The 13,517-nt window shown below is 38.7% G+C and overlaps 1 protein-coding gene across 5 annotated transcripts in view; it reads left to right on the top strand.

Annotated features, from left to right (window-relative positions):
* nlgn1 (neuroligin 1) overlaps window positions 1-13,517 on the top strand; it is a 440,050-nt gene that overhangs the window by 861 nt on the left and 425,672 nt on the right. The window lies entirely within an intron of this gene.

The raw sequence follows: 13,517 nt of genomic DNA, 5'->3' as shown, positions 1-13,517 counted from the left end.
CCGTGTTAGTAAACCAATCACTGGGTCTCAAGAAGCTCTGCTGGGAGTTTGCGATCAGAAATACAATTTACAGCGTTTGGAACCCCAATAATCTAGCGTCCCTCTCTGTCCTTTACCACCTGCAGCATGGGAGTCGTCTGTGTATGATCAGGTTCTGTTCATACTGGATTTTTATCCATCCTTCTTGGAGATTAAACTGCTTAATTTGTGGATTTTTGTAAAATAGTTATCTTTATAGCATGGCTCTTACGCTGGATCTGTGTTCTAATGAAGGTGAAGGCTTATTGTGAGGTGTCAGGATGGAGGGGGTTCTGAGTAACTATAGAAGTCTCTCTATCTTCCCGACGAAGGGGGAGGAGGAAAGTTGCGCCTGTCGGCCACTGCGGGGGCACCATCACCATATAAAACTGGATGAATGCGGTAGTTGTGAGAGAGTGTGTGTGCGTATCTGTGTGAGCGCAACTCAGCGACTTCTGTCACACATAGACACACAGACACACAAAAAAGTATGGAAAGGTTCTGGATACTTGCATATTTAGCTACTAAATTATTCTTTAAAGAAATCGTCCCATTATTAAAAACAGCTTTTTTACGACATTCCAACAGGCTCAGTAATTGTTTTTTCGCAGATTTTTGTGGATTAACACCGACATACAGAGAAATAACAATATGGTTCAGTGATTTAAAGATGGCCAATAATGCAAATCCCTCCAAAAAAGGTAATCATTTGGGCTATTTTAAACGTAATAAGCAACTCATTTAAAAAATTTTCAACGTTTTTAAGCCAATAATGTAACATTTTGTCAACAATGGAATGATTATTTAGATATGGGTTGATTATAATGGTATTGGTTTAGCATTAAAAAGATAATCTGAAAACACAACATTAGTGTAATAGGTCTCATGACCTTTGAAAATTCTAGACTCTTCTAGAATTCTCCCACTCTGCTAAAATATATACAATACAAAATTAAACTACATCCAACTTCAGAATTATTGATTAAATATGCCTCCTATATTAAATGATGAATTTCCATATCTAAATAAATAAACAGTATTCTAAAAATATTTTGTATAGCAGCTAATCTTCAAACTGACCCCTACAGCAATAATTAAAGAGCAAGTGTGGGGGAAGAAAGATCTTTTAGCATGAGCACTATACGGCTAGTTCTGAGATGCAAAATGCAGAAAAAAAACGTAAAAAATATATATTTTATTTTCAAGAAATGTAGTCCTATTTGTGTATTATTACATCACCAGTGGTGTAATAACCATTATCTTTCTACAGTATTGATAAATTGTTATTTTGTCACAACATATGTATTGGATAATAATCGATCGTATTAATTTTTGGATGAAATACTTCCTGGTTCAGGGTTAATGGGTTGGTGTGATGATGTGCATTGAAACATTAAAGCACCCTAAAAACCATGTTGGTTATGGGAGCAGGTGGGAGGGCCATAAAAAATAGAATAAAATAAACAAAAATAAGGAAAAGACAAACACTGCATAAGTTAATCTGGGATTTAAGCCTTGTTGGGAGGCAGAAATGTTAACTGCTATGACACAACTCCTTCATAGCTAAAATATTCAGTTCAATAAAGAGTTGGGCCCTCTGTAGACAAGCAAAAAGCCATGACACCATGTGACATGAACGCATTCCCTGGCGGTTCGATGAAGATGAGATCTGCCCACTGACCTTTTTATTGAACTTTGATTTTTATTTTATTCCTTCTCCATTTATATTTCTCCCACCTCAATGATTGTGGTGTTTTTGTGTCTGGGTGGGTAGAAGGAGGACCCAGTCTGTCCCAGGGGCCGTGTTCTACATATCTCAGCCCTTAAAGAAAACCTCTGCTCTCTTCAATGTCTTCCACTTTCTTCCCATAAGGTTCTACTCCCTTGATTCATGCACTCTATTCTCTCTCCTCTTTGTATATTATACATTTTCAGATTATTCCTGGGTTATTGTTATTTCTGAAGAGCATGTTCTTTTTCAGTGTTGTGTTGCTGTTGTCTTTGAAGGTGCTCTGTATTTATAACTGCTGCTTTGATACATTATGCATTTGACTTCTGGCTGTTTCGACCTGTGGTGGTTACAGGTTTGGTAAACCATTCCCTACCTAACCTGTCAAAGACCAATAAAGACATGGCACTGCTACTGGCCACCTTTCTAAAACAATCATCTCTGATGACTTGGCCTCTTTCTATAGACCTGGGGTAACCATAAGCTTTATTCATTGTCACAGAGTCCAGGCTTTTACTTCCAGCTTGTCACATACGGCTGCTCCGTCAGCTTCAGCAGCCATCAAATTGTAATACGCTGGCTTCTGTTTAACGCATTTTCAATGTGCAGCATTAACATTGTAATAGGCTGTATATTAAGCCAGACTGTGATCCCCTCCCTATACTTAACTAACTAGTTTGGGTTACTTTCTCTCAACCCAAAGAGTGATGGGGAACAAAACAACAGTAATCTCACATTAGCATTGAATTGCAGCCTTAAGGCAAAACACTGATCTTAGCCCTACAACGTTTCTCATCACCAGGCCAATTCCCTCCTTATATAGACTCTGCAGCTTGTTTATGGCCTACACACTTCTGTGCTTCGCATATTCAGAAGTGGATAGTAAGTTACATTTACTCAGTTACACTTACTTGAGTAACTTTTTGAGAAAATTGTACTTTTAGGAGTAGCTTTACTTCACAGTACCTTTTACTTTTACTTGAGTCTTAATATGTCTCAAGTATTGCTACTCTTCAGTAAAATTTCTGGCTACTACACCTACTAGGAGTAACTTGAGGAATAAAGAACATTGTGCACATGCTTTGTTATTTTAATGTTATTTTCTATCTGCTGAGCTCATTGAGCCATTTGGAGGTCAAATGAACATACAGTAAACAGTAGATATTGTCATTGGAAGTAATTTGCACTGTTCATACTGTACATTAACTGCTGTAAGTATGGCTTTGAAGTTTTATGTTGAAAAAATAATTTAGAATAGTGTTTATTTTGTCTTTAGTGTATTTTTAATTTGCACATAACCTTATATTTTAGTCTGTCTGATAACATAATTTTTAAGTCCGTCCGTCCGTCCGTTGTCTTCCGCTTATCCGGGGTCGGGTCGCGGGGGTAGCAGCTTCAGTAGGGAGGCCCAGACGTCCCTCTCCCCAGCCACTTGGGCCAGCTCCTCAGGAGGAATCCCAAGGCGTTCCCAGGCCAGCCGGGAGACATAGTCCCTCCAGCGTGTCCTGGGTCTTCCCCTGGGTCTCCTCCCGGTGGGACGTGCCCGGAACACCTCTCCAGGGAGGCGTCCAGGAGGCATCCTGACCAGATGCCCGAGCCACCTCAACTGGCTCCTCTCGACGTGGAGGAGCAGCGGCTCTACTCTGAGTCCTCCCCGGATGACTGAGCTCCTCACCCTATCTCTAAGGGAGAGCCCAGACACACTACGGAGAAAACTCATTTCAGCCGCTTGTATCCGGGATCTCGTTCTTTCGGTCACGACCCAAAGCTCGTGACCATAGATGAGGGTAGGAACGTAGATCGACCGGTAAATCGAGAGCTTCGCCTTTTGGCTCAGCTCTCTCTTCACCACAACGGATCGGTACAGCTTTTTTAAGTATTAAATGATTGTGATTAGTTACTCTGTACTTTAATAGCCTTCTTACTGAATACTTTTTTACTCTTACGTGAGCAATTTCTTGGCTGACTACTTTTTACTTTTACTTGAGTAAAAATATGTAGTGCTACTTTTACTTAAGTACAATTTTTAGCTACTCTACCCACCTCTGGCCAGAATACTTACTTCTGGTATTGCATATTGCTGCTGGTTGTGTCATTTCCACAGACACAAACGGGCCACATCCTGCAAGTCTTAGGTACTCAGGGTTCTTCTGTGCATTAGAATCAGTCATAAGGATTTTTTTCTTACTGGAACATGATACCATAGACTGTGTATTTGTTTACTTATTTTTGTTCAAAAAAATCACCTACACTCATAACCATGTCACTGTTGAGGTATGATGATCACAACTGTTAGCAAGAAAATACTATTTTGTTATAGACAACAGGAACTCGTTTTTACAGATCCTAAAAAAGAAGTGTATATGCAAGTTTCCAATTATTTCAGATCTCTTAAACATTTCAGTGCTTGTCTGTAACATGCTTGTAACCATCATTCAGCTTGCATCAGGGCTCATCAACATCCTTTGGCTTTTTTCTGATTGTTTGCCTCAATGACATACCACCTCCCAACAAGCTTTTTCTTTTTCTCCTTTTTTAGGTCCAACAGTTTAGACCAACTAAGAAGTAAAGCAGTGTATAAAAACACAAACAGACAAAAATATGTTCTTTTACTTTTTGATTATTTTACCACTTCTAAAAAGACTAAATGGTGGCAATGATGGATTCATTAGATTTGGTAATTTACCATTCAGCAATTTACCATTCTGTATATTGCTTATATTTTTTTGGGTTGAAGCTGATATTGTGGGGTTTAAGATCAGTGGTCCATAAACACTGCTCCTTGTTTTAAGATCTAATTATACTGTAATCAGGTAGTGAGGAAACCATTGCAGTAATTTAAATTTGCATCTTTCTTTACCGAGACAGCAAAAAATAAATTAGGTATTGATAGGAAGTACATAGATGTTTTTACTCAGCTACTCTGTCTTGGTCTGAAGGGAAAGGCTTCTTTCCTCTTTATTTCTAGTCACAAGCTGTTACTGCTTGCATTCAAACTGTACTTTTTACTGCACAATAATACATATAAAGGAAGACATTTTGAAATCATATTATATTCCTACAAAAAAGCAAAAAAAAAAAATAATTAAACTAGCAGTAGTGTTAGATATGACTTAGTTTCGTTGTTACTTCATGGTAGGTTAGGTTTAAAGGTATTCAGTTGGTTATCATTTGTTGAGTTTGTAACAAGAGGTGAAAAGCAGTGCATCTAAATAATGCAAAAAGTCTACAATATGAAGGGCCAAACTTAAAAATAGCAATCTCGTGCAGGATGCAAGACATTTTAAATCTTTTTAGACTCCTGTGAAAAATAGTCATAATTACATTTTTTCCCTCAAAAATATTAATTCACAATTTTTATATATCTTTTCATTTTGCAGTATCACGCTTATGTTGTCTGAGTGAAACATATTACTTGAAATAACTTGTTTCATAAAAAATGGGTAAGAATTCAGCATATTATTGACTTTAAAAACTCTGTCAATTAGAGATAAGACCCTGACCTGCTGAAACTTACTGGTAACTGCATAATCGTTTTGCTGTTTTTAGTCTGGCTGTTCCTGTTGTTAGATTAGAGATTAAAATAGACTGACCAGAAATAGAATCTGCAATCAAACATGTAACATAAAATAGATTATTCAAATCTAAACTGATATGACAAATGCACAAATAGTCAATAAAAAATGTAAAGACCTTGATGTTGCACAAGTTGTTTAGTGTTCTTCCCTGTGCCTGTCAAAATTTTGCCTCTTTTCCACAGTTCTAAGATGTTACCGGTAATTATAAATTAGCAATAAATTCTAAATAATTTGTCTCTTGTGAAATTCTACTTGCATATTGGTAATCTTTCCTTTATTTAACTTGTCTAAGTTGGAATAAGTTGCAAATGGTTATGGCTGTATATTGTTTCTTCCTTATTCCAGGCAAAGATAATCATTTGCATATGATGTTGTGAATCTTACGTTTCTAAATTTAGTTGTGCACCACATTTCAAACCTCTCACCTTATTATTTGTCCTACAAATATCCCCCTAATGAGCCCACATTTAGTAAAGGAGAATCAAGCTTGGTGGGGTTGGACATAACAAACCCATCAAAGCTTGTCTTGTATCTGCATATACGATATGTGGTTGGAAAAACATGACCCAAACAAGGTCTAACATGTACTGTACAATTTCACACATAGAAATCTCTGTAACTGTGAATATAACTGCAAAACATGTTTTATTCAGTACATCAATGTAGAATAAATAATGTACAATGGATTAAAAAACACATCCTAGTGGTTATTATGTCATTTATTAACTTAGCTATTGCAGCCTGTCTCATATAAATGAAAACATAAATTTACATTTCCAATTCCATTTCACAGGAAAAATCCTCTTGTGTCACTTTATGAGTAAGGCAAACAGGTTCAGTACATTTCCAATTACATGCAGTCTAATATATTTTATTCAACTCATTCCAATGCAGTGCAAATTTCATCAACATACTCTACTTCAATTCAATTATGAAACAGTCAAGAGAGAGGTAAATGCCAGTCTGTGAAATTTTGGCAATTAAAGGTAATCAGTGACTTACACCAACTCTTCACTATATCAATCAATACAGTCCTATCCTGCGGATAGAAAGCACAGCCAGCAGATAATGTAAGCTCCAAATAAAAGAAAATGTATGTTTGGTCCACTATTTCTTTCTTGGAAAAATGTTTCTTGACAAAACAAATTCCAATATCACTAGAAAGCCTATTTATTTATCCATCCATCCATCCATCCATCCATCCATCCATCCATCCATCCATCCATCCATCCATCCATCCATCGAAGCTGGGCATACCCTAGATAATTTTGAGAGGCCAGTTAACCTAATGATCATGTTTTTAGTATGTGCAGGGTGAATATGAAATCACCATGCAGAAAATGTGCAAACAGGTTTGCTAGCGTGCAGCCCAAACTATGTTGAATAAACCGTGTCACATTTTTAAATAAAATATATTTATGATACATCTATTTAACAAACACAGGCCACAGCAGAACACAAGAGAACGATGTTCAACTGCAACATCCTGGCACTGTCTCATTAAGGTCATCAGCTTGATGACACACTGCTCTTGTAGGACATATGTTTCTTCAAATAGTATGTGATGTGAATAGCTAATGATGATGTTAGAACTCTGAAGCTGACCCAACAAGAGGTTCTAGAGTTTAGCACCGTACTCATGGCCTCTGGAGCCAAGTGCATGGTGCAGTAACACTGCTACAGAAGTAAAGAAGGAAGAAAAAGGAAGAAGAGAAAACAACGAACCCAGGAGAGAGAAAAGAGGCATTTGTGACCAAGAAGTTAGTCAGATACCGCCAAACCCGGCTTCTGATACATAAGGCTAGAATTTACATCCTGTAGGATAGAGTTCAGTCCCCAACATTGGTAATATGGGATTAAAAGCGGTTGCAGAATCCCAACTCAACAGGGCTTTGTTATTCCTTGTATCTTGGTGGAACTTTAATCAAACTTCACATTTTTGTGAACCTGACAACATAAATAGGGGAAAAAACATATGGATATGATGATCCATCCAAATATATCCTCCCGGGTTATGGAGGATGTCCTTTCCCAGTTGGAGGAGTATCTCTGGGTCTTCTTGTTCACGAATGAGGGAAATATGGAACGGGAGATCGACAGGTGGATTGGTGTGGTGCCTGCAGTGAAGCAGGCGCTGTACTGGTCTGTTGTGGTGAAGAGAAAGCTAAACCAAAAGGCAAAGCTCTCGATTTACTGAACGATCTACGTTCCTACCCTCATCTATGGTCATGAGCTTGGGGTCGAGACCGAAAGAATGAGAACACAAGCGGCCGAAATGAGTTTTCTCTGTAGTGTGTCTGGGCTCTCCCGTAGAGATAGGGTGAGGAGCTCAGTCATCCGGGGAGGACTCAGAGTAGAGTCGCTGCTCCTCCACATCGAGAAGAGCCAGTTGAGGTGGCTCGGGCATCTGGTTAGGATGCCTCCTGGACGCCTCCCTGGTGAGGTGTTCCGGGCACGTCCCACCGGGAGGAGGCCCATATGGAGACCCTGGACATGCTGGAGGGACTATGTTTCTCAGCTGGCCTGGGAATGCCTTGGGATTCCCAAGGAGGAGCTGGCCCAAGTGGCTGGGGAGAAGGACGTCTGGGCCTCCCTACTGAAGTTGCTACCCCTGCGATGCGACTCCGGATAAGTGGAAGAGGATGGATGAATGAATCCTTCCAAACCTTGATAAAGTTCTTAACAAGAAGCAATTCAATTATTGTTATTTATTTAACTGTGTGTGTCAGCAGGTGTTTGGATAGTTATGTTTTTTTGGCTTGTACTGTGGATAGAATAAAGCAAGTATTTAAGCCCCATGTGCAGATAATTTACAATTCAATTCAATTCAATTTTATTTATATAGCGCCAAATCATAAAACATGTCATCTCAAGGCACTTTACAAAATCAAGTTCAATCATATTTTACAGATTGGGTCAGATTTTACAGATTGGTCAAAAATGTCCTATATAAGGAAACCAGTTGATTGCATCAAAGTCCCAACAAGCAGCATTCACTCCTGGGGAACCGTAGAGCCACAGGGAGAGTCATCTGCATTGTACATGGCTTTGCTGCAATCCCTCATACTGAGCAAGCATGAAGCGACAGTGGGAAGAAAAACTCCCCATTAACGGGAAGGAAAACCTCCGGCAGAACCGGGCTCAGTATGAACGGTCATCTGCCTCGACCGACTGGGGTTACAGAAGACAGAGCAGAGACAACAAGAGAGACAAAAAAGAACAGAAGCACACATTGATCCAGTAATCTGTTCTACATTAGATGGTAATAGCGGGTGAGCCCTCTTCTCTGGATGATGTCACAGTAAACAGAACGCCAGACCAGGTGTACCTACTATGAAGATAAAAGAGAGAGAACAGAAAGTTAAAGCAGAAATGACAACACATAAAGCATAATTAAAGAACAGTAGAAGTCTATAGAGTGAGAAAATTAGATCCTGATATCCTTCAGTAGCCTAAGCCTATAGCAGTAAAACTTTAAAGGTAGCTCAGAGTAACATAAGCCACTCTAGTTATAAGCTTTGTCAAAAAGGAAAGTTTTAAGATTAGTCTTGAAAGTAGACAGGGTGTCTGCCTCACGGACCAAAACTGGGAGTTGGTTCCACAGGAGAGGAGCCTGATAGCTAAAGGATCTGCCTCCCATTCTACTTTTAGAGACTCTAGGAACCACCAGCAGACCTGCAGTCTGAGAGCGAAGTGCTCTGTTAGGAACATACGGGGTAATCAGAGCTCTGATATACGATGGAGCTTGATTATTAAGGGCTTTATACGTTAGAAGAAGAATTTTAAATTCTATTCTTGATTTAACAGGAAGCCAATGAAGGGAAGCTAAAATTGGAGAAATATGATCCCTGTTGTTGATTTTCATCAGAACTCTTGCCGCAGCATTTTGGATCAGCTGAAGGCTTTGAACTGCATTTTGTGGACTTTCTGATAGTAAAGAATTACAATAGTCCAGCCTTGAAGTAACAAATGCATGGACTAGTTTTTCAGCATCACCCCTGGACAGAATGTTTCTAATTTTGGCGATATTCCGGAGGTGAAAAAAGGAAATTCTGGAAACCTGTTTAATATGGGATTTAAATGACATGTCTTGGTCAAAAATAACACCAAGATTTTACATATGTTCTAAAAAAAATTTTAATTTAGTGTGTATAACATATAGTGACTCAACCAGTTTTATGTTTGTACATTTTAAATAAGTACCTTTTTATATATATATTCTCTTTATTTAATTTTAAAGCTTTTTCAGGGATGGACAATGGAAATCAACTCTTGCCACAAATGCTTTGATGCTGAGAATGGGAGGCTGCAATGTTTTTGCCTCTCCTCCTCTATGTCTAGCATTTTCCCCTGAGGGTGTCACTTTTTAAGGGCTTCAAATCTTTTCACACATTTCTATCAGCTGAAAGCTCACCTGAGAGAATGAAGCTAAAAGGCCCAGACTGTTCCGGGAGGCTTATAGGGACGTTAAGGTTATAGGGCTGTAGAGTGGGGTTTGTTTATGTGCCGAGGTCTGAGTACAGGTTAAGATCGTGGGTTCTGTAAAACATAAAAAAACAGTAATATCAGGAATCGGTCTCCATATAAGACAATTTTAATTATTACCTACAGTGATGATAGGAAAAAGCATACCTTCCAGCTCTAGAGATCGTGTGTAAAGAGATAAAATTAATTTATCCGATTTACTGGATTATAAAATTATTTCTTTAGACAAGAACAAACAACCTTCATCTCATCTATTTTATTATTTACCAAATAAAAATAAAACATGATAGAAAAGCGATGTGCGTAAAAACTAAGTACTCTCCATAATTAAAGAGCTTGCTGGAGCAGTTTTAGCAACAACAGCTAAGTAGTCAATTCTTCAAATGATTTTTCAGATTTTTTTCAGCCTGCTCTTCTTCACAGCATTGCTAGAATTCAGTTTATTTATATAGCGCCAATGCACAACACACGTCTCAGGGCCCTTTACACAAACAAAAAAAGCCTGTTAAATTGAATCATATAGACAGATTCCAAGTCACAATCCAATTGATCCTAGTTATCGAACAATGCAGTCATGTTCTGGTTGTTATTCAAACAATAATTATAATGAAAAAGAAAACTCCTCTTTAACAGGAAGGAACCTCCAGCAGAATTAAGCTCAGTGTGAATAGTCATCTGCCACAAGATGGCTGCTTGAAAATTGGCCACAGGAAAATAAGCTCCAGAACTCAGCCTAGAGGACAATTTATCATCCATCATGACAATGACCAGGGATCTCATTTATAAAGCTTATGTACGCACAAAATGGGGCCTGAAATATGCATATGTCACTTTCCACGCAAAAGTTGGGATTTATTAAAAAAGTGTGCGGTCCTCATGGCAACTATGACCCATGCATATGCTTATTTTGGAGATGGGGAAATTGGCATCGCAGATGGTAAAGTGATGAATTGCAGCCATACTGCATCATTATTCCTCTCAGACATTCAATTTCACTCCATATCAGACTTTAATCGTAGCTCAACTTTGTCATAATATTCATAACTGCAGTGTTATTTATGCTTACACTGGTGACACATAACGATGTAAAAGGACCATTCAAATAAATAAAAAACATCCCACAAGCCATCTTGAATCTTAAATAAAAGTCTGCACAATAGTTTATCAGGGGTTTTCAGAATCACATTCTTCTCCCTAATGATCACCAGCGTGACGTGTTCTATAAATTTTTCTTTATGTACGCCATTTTCTTTTTCTTGAAGTACACATGCTTTTAGTATGGATTCCATGCAATGTTTTATAAATGAGACCCCTAAAGCGTATGGTTAAGATAACAAAGTAAGTCATTTCATGAGTTTACTGTGAACATTCTTGAGTAGCTTAGGCAGAAACTGGTCTTAAAGCAAATCAAACATCTCTGGAAATAACTTCAAATTACTTTGCGTTGACCACTGACTACTGAACATGTCTGCGATTCAAACAATCGACACAGAAGAATGCTAAAAAAAAAAAAAATTAGGTGTGCTGTGACTGAGATGAGTCAACAAAATAATCCTCAGTTACCTAACTATAAACTTATCTGTCATTCCCTTTGCTTTTAAAAGTCATTCAAGTAATTTCTCCAGTCTGTGTTACATCTGGTTAGGCTTAAACTTTGCTTCAAAGAAATAATCAGCTCCTTTTTCATACAGCATGAAATATAACCTCCCTACCTGCCTGAACCCTGCTCCAGTGTCTCCAAAAAGTATTCACACCTCTTTTCTTTTTCCACACTTCTATACAGTGCAGACTTATTCTAAAAAGGTTCTGAGTACATACTACTACTTTTTTTGGGGATTTTTTGCAGCTCTAGTGGCTTGCTTTTTCCGAAAGTAGGCTGACAGGAAGGGGGGTAGAGGAGGGGGAGAGACATTCGGCAAAGGACCGCAGGTCGGATTCGAACCCGGGTCGACCGCGTCGAGGACTAAGGCCTCTGTATATGGGTCGCGCTACCCGCTGCGTCACATGCGCGCCCATGAGTACATACTTTTTTTTACATGACTCACAAAAACAGTCCATAATGACAAGTTGAAAATGTGTTTTCCCATATGCTTTCAGGTATTTCTGTACCTAATAAATCTTTCAACATAATAGGAACATACATATTCACAACCAGGGTTTTGTTTATTTAAGGGGGTTGGGGGGGTGAGGGGGTTATCATTATGGGGAAAACTTCTCATCCCTCCTGGTCTCCCTCCCTCCTCTGAATGTCAATCTGAGCGCACACCCTCAGAAGATTTTCAACACAGATTTCATCTGAAGTTGACAATAGCAAAGGTTTAATTTTTAACGAGTTCTTTTAATGTGGGCAACATCGGTGCTTTTACCTCTGATATTCTCATTTAATAATTGCCTCTCTTTGAAAATTTTCCAGAGTTTTATTGGTTTTCTCTGTGGCTGCCATGTCACCATGATAAAATAAAAATGATACACTGACCCATTTTTAAGATGCATTAACATTCATGATGCTTTGCATTGATCATTTATGGTTGAATCTGTGCATGTTAAGGGATGAACATGAGGTGTAACCAGGTACGCAAATGATCAGGTACAGCTGTGATCTGTAATGCGAAATTGCTTGCTGGTGTGCGTGCGCATGATTTTATAAATCGGAATTTTTTTTTTGGTGTATGCCATTTTCTTTTTCTTGCCGCAATATGTTTTTAGCAGTGTTGGGCAAGCTACTTGTCCAGTGTAGTGAGCTAAGCTATCAGTTACTCAACAATAAATTAAGCTTCACTACACAAAAGCTACCACCTATAGAAATATAGCAAGCTAAGTTACACAAATGTGTTAAAAGTAGCTTAACTACATCAGAAGCTACTTAACGTTGTACCAACCTAATGTCAGATCAATTCAAAATGAGTCTGATACACTGGTTAAAACATTTATTAAAGATCAGCCAATGACCTAACACAGTGTAGACATTGCTTTATGAGCAGCATAATAAAATACAAACTGAAGTAATTACTGCTAGAAATAAAACAAAAAGGTTATTGGCCTAGTACGTGCGGTGGTGTTAATAACGTTTGGTGGCGTTTTTTGCATATTATATTATCAGGAGGTTGTCTTTTATGTGCTCAGCCACTAGATTTAAAGGTGTTTTACCCAATAAGAACACTGCAGCACCAGACACAACCAGGAGGTCCCTGATCGTTGGGGAAAGGCAGAAAGAAGATGCACCTTCCTTCCTAAAATACGCCACCGCACATATTTTACGCGAGCGCGCATTTACGTCACCGCGCGTTCTGGCTGGAAACGCGCGGTGACGTAAAAAATGCGCGCTCGCTTAAAATACGGGTTGGAACTGCACGTTATTGTACGGGCGAGTATTTGCCTAATCGGATTGCCATAAGTTCCACTGCCGTATGCATGCGCATGTTTCGATAGATACAGACAGGAGAGGCAAAGTAGAAGCTCGCGCATGAACATGTCCAACCAACAACTCAGATTGATTGTTCACTCTGAATCAAAATCAAAATAGCAAACCTGGTTTCATTTCTTAGTTATGTCCTGGATTTTGTAGCGTTTGTGGATGCTACTTGATCAAAAAAATAACGTCACTACAGGAAAGTTACTTGATTCATAAAGCAGCGACGCTAAGGTCAAGCTACTGGAAAATGTAGTTTAACTAATAGCTTCGCTACATGTAGCGGCGCTACTGCCCA

This window comes from Fundulus heteroclitus, chromosome 9 (assembly GCF_011125445.2).
Source record: "Fundulus heteroclitus isolate FHET01 chromosome 9, MU-UCD_Fhet_4.1, whole genome shotgun sequence".
NCBI lineage: Eukaryota > Metazoa > Chordata > Actinopteri > Cyprinodontiformes > Fundulidae > Fundulus > Fundulus heteroclitus.
The sequence above is the reverse complement of the archived record's forward strand: the minus strand, read 5'-3'. Positions and strand labels throughout refer to the sequence as shown.